This window comes from Lissotriton helveticus, chromosome 7 (genome assembly GCF_964261635.1).
Source record: "Lissotriton helveticus chromosome 7, aLisHel1.1, whole genome shotgun sequence".
Taxonomy (NCBI): Eukaryota; Metazoa; Chordata; class Amphibia; order Caudata; family Salamandridae; genus Lissotriton; species Lissotriton helveticus.
The window spans coordinates 1,606,656,902-1,606,666,248 of NC_136068.1; the positions used below are offsets into that span (position 1 = coordinate 1,606,656,902).

A 9,347-nucleotide genomic window follows, 5' to 3' on the forward strand; every position below is an offset into this window, starting at 1 on the left:
ATGAAAAGCCAGTGCTTTTTTGTTGCTGAACCATTGGAGGAGTGCTCGAATTTGGGTAACCTAATAGTAGCGGTGTATATTTGGTATTCCCAGACCCCCTTCTCTCAGGTGTCTATAAGTCAGTTCTCTTTCAATCCACGGCCTCCAGATGCATAAGTCCTTTCAGATTTGAAGGAGTATGCATTTGTAATTGAGGGAGGCGGTGTCCTGGGTGGAAGTTGTCAGCTTGAGCCCTAAATAAGGAATTGAGTCTGCCACTCACTGTATTGGGCATGACTGTTGCAGGGCCTCTACAGTAGAAGAGCGGAGGGAAACTCAAAGAGCTTGTGATTTTTGTATATTGACCTTAAAGCCCACTGCTTGGGAGAAGGCCTCAAGCTCTAGAAGAAATGCTGCTATTGAGACCTGGGGGTCTTCCAGACTTGTGATGACATCATCTGCATATAAGCTAATTGTGTACCTTTCTCCTCCAAACTAAACCCCTCTAATCAGGGGATTCTCCCATACCCTTTGTACCATGGGCTCCAAGTAAAGAGCAAATAGGATGGGTGAGTGGAAACTTCTGTCTCATCTCTCTAGTGATCGGAAAGGGGGCTGACGTGTGTCCATTTACCTGCACTACTGCTGATGGGCGAGTATAGTTGCTGAATATTCATTTTCTAAATCGTCCCCTATTCCAAAGTGTTTGAGGGTAGCTTCTAATTATTGTACCCTTTCGAACGCCTTCAGGGCATCGATAGATAGCAGTGTGCGTTCCAAATCCTGATTTTGGACCTTATCTATGAGATGAATCAGTCTTCGCATGTAATCGCTACTTTGTTAGGTTGCAACGAAGCCCGCCTGGTCTGGGTCCACCAGTACTGGCAGCATCGGATCTAAACTGGCCACCAAGATCTTGGTGAAGAGCTTCAGATCCATGTTTAGGAGGGATATTGGTTGGTAGGAGGCACATTGCTTCCTATCCCTGACAGGTTTTGGGATTAAAACTATGGAAGCCAGGAGCATCATGGGTGGGACGTCAGCAGAGATAACAATTGCGTTATACAGTTAAGTTAATATTCTCGCTATGATATTACAAAAGGTTTTGTAAAATGTAGCGGAGAACTCATCTGGGCCTGGGGCTCTAAGAGGTTTGAGACGGGCAATGGTAGAAATCACCTCATCTATACGGATTTGGCTGTCCAATCTGGGCGCCTGGTCTGAGGTCAATATGGCTAGGGTCGCCACTTGGAGGTATTCCAATGATCCCTCCCCAGGAAGTTGTTGTGCTGTGTAGAGATCAGCATAGGAATCACGGAACGTCTGTGTTATGTACAAGTTATTAGTGTGTTCAGAGCCAGTCTTGTCCCCCACTGTTTGAACAGTGGCCTCCTGGCTCTGCACCCGTAGTCTGTTAACTAGAAGCAGTCCGCATCTGTCTCCCCCCCACGTAAAAGGAATGTCTCTGTGGCTAGGCAGCGTACTATGCTCTGTCCATGACCAGGCCTGCTAGCTGTGATTGCACCGCTTCCAGCTGATGCCAGACCCATGGAGCCCCTGTCCTCCTGTGAATGCAAACCAGCTTGCGCACTTATTTAGTGAGATTGTCTCTTTTGTCCCTGCATATTTTTGTTATCCGCAGAGGAAATTGCAATAAGGGCCCCTCGTGCCACTACCATGAATATTTCCCACAGGGTGGTGATGGACGTGTTGGGGTGTAATTGAGGGTCAGGAACTCTTTTAGTGTTTTTGTGAGCTGCTGTACCACGGCGGGCAGTTGGAGTATTGTGTTGCATAGCCGCCATGAGTGTGAGGGTCTGCCTGCGTACGGGGTATCTAAAGTAAGGGTCACTGCTGCATGGTTCGAGAGTGGGCGAGGTTCTATATCTGAGGATTGGACAAGGGGAAGCAATTCTCTGGATCCTATATAATGATCAAGTCTAGAGTACGTCTTATGTTCATGTGAATACGATGTATAAACTGAGTTCTGAGGTTGTCGGGTCCGCCTGAAGTCCACCAGCCACATCTTCCGTAACCATCTTGACCCGTCTCAAAAGGGCCCCTGATTGCCCCTGCCGCTGGGCCGAGTGGTCCAAGTTGTTGTCAAAGACCATGTTAATGTGCCCACCCATCAGCACCTGCCTGTCTGGTGAGCTTGTCAATTCTGACACCGCCCGATCGAGGAAAACCTCCTGTCCCTCATTTGGGGCATAGACTGAGCCTAGTGTGAGAGTTTGTGTATAGATGGTGATAGAGTTGTCTAAGAGTCTTTCTTTGATTTCAGCCTGTTTGGGACCCACCTTTCCTCCACAGGAATGAGAGTCCACTGCGTAAAGGGAGCCTCCCGCAACCGAGATAGGAAAGTGATACCACTTCCCCTGGGATCACAGCTTACTGGACTTTGGACGTTGCTTTGACTCGTCTACCGGTTTGTGTCCCCGTCGCCCTTCCCCTCCTCTTTCCATGCGGTGTTCTTCATCCTCCCCTCCTCTTTCCCGCCTTCATTACCTGTCTACTTCCCCAGCTCCTTCCCCCCTCCCCTGAATCTTCCCCTTACCTGCTTTTCCCCTTACGTATTTGTGCTTATTGTGTATCTTGACCTTACAAGTAACTATGTTGCCATGCTCTAATAACTGTGTAACCTTTGTAACGATGTAACCTGTAACTATGATCTGATGCTCATGTAAAGCGCTCTGATACCTCCGGGTCTAGCCAGCACTATATAAAACCCTTTAAAATAAATAAAAAAAGAGACAAGAATCGCCACCCCTGCTGGAGGAAAAATACTGAAATGGGAAGGCCTTCGATCGGAGCCTATTCCCATCCAGAAGGTGGGTTTCCTGTAGAAGGAGAATGTGGGCACCCAAATTCTCTAAATAGGAGAAGATAGCCCTTTGTTTAATCTGGTTGTTCAGCCCTTTAACATTTAAATTAAGGATTTTGATGTCCGCCACCATGTTGACTCAGTTGTGGTTGAGAAGCTAGGTGTAAGTTCGCTGTTGACCTGGGGGGCCTGGTGTCTGCGCATCCTCTTGCCAACATATGTGTGGATTTAGGGAGGTTGGGTGAGACATATAGGAAAGGAGAGCATGTATAGTTCTTGGGGGGGTGAACAAAACTAAACAAACCCCTACTGAGCAACTGCAAACAATCGAATAAGCATCTTGCGAATAGTCAAAGTCCAGAGCGTCGTGCTCCAAGCAAAAATGGACAGATTCTATCAATGGCCGTGTCTTTCTGCCCTCGCGCCCTTAGCAGTGGATGAGAGAAGAAGAGGCCAGGCATGTCTTTGATCTGTACCCTATCCGATTCATGGAGGCTGGGAGCCAGGGAGGTCCTCCGCTATTGATACTAGTACCGCTTGTCTTTTTTTAGCCATATTGTCGTGGTCAGGGCATAGTCATGAGATCGAGGGTCTGATTGTTGTCCAGCCGTGGCCATGGCCGCTTCAGCAGTTCTGATTTGGCTTGACTGGTTGTGGATCGTTAGTAGTGGTGGGGTCGACCCCTAGCAATTTCCCTGCTTCGGTTACTGAGCGTATTTGTCGTAGCTCCCCCTTGGAACTGGAAAAACAATCTGGTTGGGTGGCCCAAGGAGTAGGAGACCCCAGAGGCTCGCAAGTGAACTCGATGGGCCTGAAAGCTTTGCGTTTCTGCAAATTACACAGCGCCAAATCCTGTTACAGTGAGGGTTTTTGGCCCTTGAACTGAAATGTGAGGTTTTCCCTAGCTTTGCGAAGAATGCTTTCCTTAAAGGGGAAGTCGTTAATGCACATCAAAATATCAGCGGGTGGGGTTGTGGGACTGCTATTCTGGGTCCCACAGGTGTGTGTGAGGTCCAATTTAATTTCAAAGTCTGGTGTCTCCCCCAGAATTGCACGAAAGAGATCAGAGACGAAGTCCTCTATGTTTGTGTTCTCCGCTCCGGTCACAATGCCCCTAATGCGGATGTTGCTGAGCCGGGAGCTGTTTTCTAAATCTTCTGTGTGAGTGTGGTGGGGTTGTGGGGTATAGAGCACAAGACCATGGTATGTTATCCTTTAGGACTGTTTTATTGGGTATTGACAAAGTTCAAATTAAGGTCTTGTGCTGTAAGGCGTAGCCGTGTCCTGTCTGGTCCACGAATCCAGGATTAATTAGGCCACCGTCTCGCCTCTCTTATGGATCCCGGGGTCTTTGCCTCAGAAGGGAAAATAAAAAGGGGGAAACCGGGAATTACTAAATGCTCTGGTTATAGGAGTTGTGCTACCATCACCAAAATGCGTGAAAAGGGGGGGTTGGTGTGATGCTTTTTATCTTTAGCACCTACTGACGTGCCCGTCCTCCCGCCTCCCACTACAGCTCTACCTCCCTCCTCCCCACACACCCCACCAGAATGCCCCCTGTAACCAAACTTGCCTTGGGCTACGGCCTGCCTCTCGGACCGCAGCGTAGGGACCTGTGGCGTCTTCTCCCTCCTTCAGCCCACCGGGTATGGAAGCGGTGTATAGAACACTGTCTTGGCTCGCCCTCTGTTTTTCCTCCGTCCTTACGCCGTCCCGCTCCTTTCTGCGTCGTCTCTCTGCTCCGACCTCTTCACTCTCCACTCTTCGGACCTCCTTCTCTCCGTTCTCGCTCTCCTCTCTTTGGACCTCCTCCGCTCCGTCCTCAACTCGCCTTCCCGCCTCGGTCTCCTCCAGGTGCTCTGCTTTCTCCTCGCTGTCACTGCACACCGTCCGTTCTCCACCTCCGCCTCTTATCTCCGCCTCTGCTCCTTTCTCTTCCGCTTTCTGACGTGGCTCCTCCCCTTCCAGCCGCAGGAACACTAGAGCGCCTCCACTCACTTCCGGATTCGTTCGTGGTGGCAACCAGGAAGTCCGTGTTTGCTCCGTGGCGCATGGGGTCTCCTGCTCCTCCTCCCCACACATCTCCCCCCTTAAGAACAGACGGGGTGGCCACTCAGGGTAGGGATGCCGGGACAAATAGTCTGCACAGATCTGTTTGGAACCAGGAACATGCAGTATCTGAAACAAAAAAGGTTGCAGGGACATGAACCATCGAAGGATGCACTGGTTGGTGTCCTTGTTTCGTGCTAGCCATGTCAGGGGTGCATGGTCCGTCAATAACGTGAACGAGCGTCCTAAGAGGTAGTACTGTAGGGCTTCGATTGCCCATTTGATTGCTAGGCATTCTTTTTCAATTGTGGAGTAATGGATTTCTCTGGGAAACAGTTTTCTGCTTATAAATAGGATGGGTATCAATTCTCCGTTTCGGTTGGGTTGTTGAAGGACGGCACCTAGGCCTATTCCTGAAGCGTTTGTCTGTAGGACGAAGTGTTTTTGAAAGTTTGGACAACGTAGGATGGGGGTTGAGCAGATCGCGGCTTTGAGGTTTTGAAAGCTCTCTTCGTGTTGTTGTCCCCATGTTTTAATTTGGGTAGGTTGGGTATTGGCTAGAAGGTCGGTAGGAGGGCCTGCCAGAGTGGAGAAATGTGGGATGAAGCGCCTGTAATAGCCTATGAACCCTAGGAAGGATCTGACCTCTTTTTTTGTTGTAGGACTAGGGATTCCCTTCACTGCCCCTCTATTTTACTCATCTGGGGTTTTATGTGGCCTCCCTGAATAGTGTATCCTAAGTAATGTATGGAGTCAGTCGCCAGCAATGATTTTTTTGGTTTGATTCTCAGACCTGCGTTCTGGATTGCTGAGAACACCTCAAAGAGATGTCTTAAAGGGTCTTCCCAGGTTGTGCTAAATACCACAATATCGTCGATATAAGCAGCTGCATATTCCTGGTGAGGCTGAAGGAGCCGGTCCATGAGCCTCTGAAATGTTGCGGGGGGGCCATGTATGCCAAAGGACAATACACAGAAATGGTAGAGGCCGGAGGAGGTTGAAAAGGCCGTTATTTCTTTTGCCTGAGGTGATAAGGGAATCTGCCAGTAACCTTTCGTAAGGTCTAGGGTTGTCATATAGGTGGAAGCCTCTAGTTTCTCTAGTAGCTCATCGACCCGCGGCATCGGGTAGGAGTCAAACTTGGTAACATTATTTACTTGCCTAAAGTCAATACAGAAGCATAGGCTTCCGTCGGGTTTCTGCACGATCACTATGGGCGAGCACCAGTTGCTGGTAGAGGGTTCTATAATGTTAGCTTGTAACATGGCGGATACCTCTTTTTCTACGGCCTTCCTCCTGGCCTCAGGTATGCGATAAGGTTTCTGTTTGATGATGGTGTTGTTCAAGACCACGATATCGTGCTGTACTATCGAAGTCAATCCAGGGGTAGAGGAAAAGAGACCAGGAAACTGGGTGAGGGTGGCCTTTAACTGGACTCGTTGGGAGGGTGTAATCACATCCCCTATGGGGGCTTCCTCTGTTGGTGATGCCTCAGTGGGGATCGTGGGAATGCTCAAGGGCTTTTGTGTATTAACCAGAAGGGAAGACTGACCCTCTCCCTTAGACTCAGGGGGTTCTATCCACTTTTTAAGATGGTTGATGTGATATATTTGTTTTCCACCTGGATGCAGGGGTTGGAGTACGCTAAAAGTGACAGGGGATACCTTTTTTTCTATAACGTAGGGCCCTTGCCATCTTGACAACAGCTTGTTGTCAGAGGAGGGGAGGAGTAAGAGCACTTTGTCCCCGGGCTGGAAAGTTCTAATCTGACAGTTACGGTCATAAAGACGTTTTTGAGCTATTTGGGCCGTTTCCATATGGTCCTGGACCATACCCCATATATGGGAAATGGCATTTTTTAAGTTGGCCTCATATTGTGGGAGAGGTTTACCCTCCTCCTCTTCCTCCTCCCACTGTTCTGCTGCCATATCCAGCAGGGTTTGGGGTCTTCTACCGAAGAGGATTTCGAACGGGGAGTATCCGGTGGATTTCTGCTCATGGGTTCTTATGGCAAACAGTATGAGGGGTAGCTGCTGATCCCAGTTCCTTCCTGTGTCTGAGATGACCTTGCGGAGCATGTTCTTTATGGTCTTATTATATCGCTCCACAAGGCCATCTGTTTGGGGATGATAGACAGATGTCCGTATTTGCCTAATACCCAGGATCCCACATATTTGTGCCATCAAGCGAGACATAAAGGGGGTCCCCTGATCAGTGAGGATTTCCTCGGGAAATCCTACTCATGAAAACAAAGTGATCATGGATCTAGCTATCACAGGAGTAGTCATGGAGGAAAGGGGAAACGCTTCAGGGTATCTACTGGCATAGTCGACAACCACCAACAAATATTTATGGCCTCTAGCTGAGGGAGTGAGGGGCCCCACTAGATCCATGCCCACACGCTTAAATGGCACTTCGATGATGGGAAGGGGGTATAAGGGGGCCCTTTTTATTCCAGCGGGATTGGAGTACTGGCAACGTGTATATGCCGCACAATATTTTGCAACATCTTTGTAGACTCCGGGCCAATAGAACTTATTTAACAAGTATGTGAGGGTCTGTTCTTTCCCATAATGCCCTCCCCCAGTATAATTATGGGCTAGTTCCAATACATGGCTACGAAAGGACAGGGGTACTAGGAGCTGGGTAGTTATTGTGTCACTCTTTTTTGTGGCTCTATACAGCAATCCTCATTGTACAAAAAAATAGGGTCCTACCTTATCATTGTCCTTTTCTTGTGCTTGTTACCATGCATTGAGTAAGGTATTGTCGTCCATCTGGGCTAACCGGAAGCTAGGGGCAGGTTCCACAGCGTCTGCAAGGGTCACAGGAAAAACATGTGACTGTTGTGTTGCTTGTAAAAACAGGGTTTTGGCTCTCTGCTTTTCATTCTTACTTTTTTGGTCCTTCCCCACTATCCCATCCACCTCACTGTCTCCAAAAGGGGCTCCCCTCCACCATTTTGTTGTGCCTTTCTTGGCTTCGTCAATATATTGATCGAACCGAGGGTGATCTGTCCCTATAATGACAGCTTCTGGTAAAGAGGGAATTACACCTACTCTTCGCAACTGAGGGTCATTAGAAACATCCAGTAATACTTCCGCTACCGGATACCCTACGGTGTTACCATGAACACAGGTTACATACACTGTCTCATTCTCTTGTAATTGTTGTGGGTTAACTAAGGTTTTGTCAACGACGGACACATGACAACCTGTGTCCAATAATGCCTGCTGTTTCTTTCCGTTTAGAAGTACCTCTCTTTTATACTGGCGATGTCCTTTGCCCGTTATATATACACGCCCCTTGGTATACCCTATCTCCATTGGTTCCGCTGGTGGCAGTCTATGTGGGCACTGTCGGGCTATGTGACCCCATTCGGAGCAGTGATAACATTGGGGTACTTGTGTGCTTGGACCAGGTACTGGTGGTATCAGCCTAAAAGGAACACGGGGAAGAAAGGGGGCTGGGGTTCGGGTCTACTCTGTGGTCTGGGATTTGCTGGTCTGGGGATGGGTACAGGTGTTCTGGTTAGGCCGGCTCGGAATTCGGGTGCCCTATGATAAGTGCAGACCAAGTCTACTGCTACAGTGGGGTTGAGGTTGGGATGTTGTTTGATCCAGGAGCGAGTGGTGGGTGGTAAGGCATCCAAAAACTGCTCTATATAGACCTTAGAGGTCAGGTCATCTATGGTGGTCTCATGGGGAGCCAGCCACCGGGTGCCTAGATCCCGAATCCGATAGTACAAGGCCCGGGGGTTGTCTCCAGGATTCCACCGTTCTTTCCTGAACTTGGCCCTGAAATACTATTGATCGCAACCAAGTCTCTCGAGTATGGCTTTTTTTATTTCATCGTAGGGCGTTCTACCAGCGGGATTTGCAGCCTGATAGGCGGCCTGTAACTCGCCTGAAAGGAGGGGAGCTATGTATTGGCTCCATCTTTCTCTGGGCCAGGTAGCAGTAGTAGCGACCCATTCAAAGTTGGTAAAGAAGTAATCGGGGTCATCGACTTCTTGGAATTTTTGTAACACCGAACTAGGTACATTGGGATGGATTCTAGTGTTGGCTATGGAATCAGTAAGACGCAGAATGGCCGTATCCTGTATCTGTTGGTTCGTGGTAAGGAGGGTGGCCTGCCCTTTTAGTGCGTCCTGTAGGGCCTCCCTCTCTGTTCTGGCTGTTTGCAGCTGTTGCTCAAAAATAATCTGAAGGTGCCTTTGACCCTTCGCTAGCTGGGGGATGACATTTTCCACTGGGATAGGCACGGGCTGTGACATGTCGCCACTGTACTATCCCACTTCTGACACCAAATTTGTGGTGGGGTTGTGGGGTACAGAGCACAAGACCACGGTATGTTATCCTTTAGGACTGTTTTATTGGGTATTGACTACGTTCAAATTAAGGTCTTATGCTGTAAGGCGTAGCCGTGTCCTGTCTGGTCCACAAATCCAGGATTAATTAGGCCTCCGTCTCGCCTCTCTTATGGATCCCGGGGT

At 49.0% G+C, this 9,347-nt stretch overlaps 1 pseudogene; it reads right to left on the reverse strand.

The window, feature by feature from the left end:
- Positions 1 to 7,596: 7,596 nt before the first annotated feature.
- Positions 7,597 to 9,128, reverse strand: LOC144769595 (uncharacterized; annotated as a pseudogene).
- Between the last annotated feature and the right edge of the window lie 219 nt (positions 9,129 to 9,347).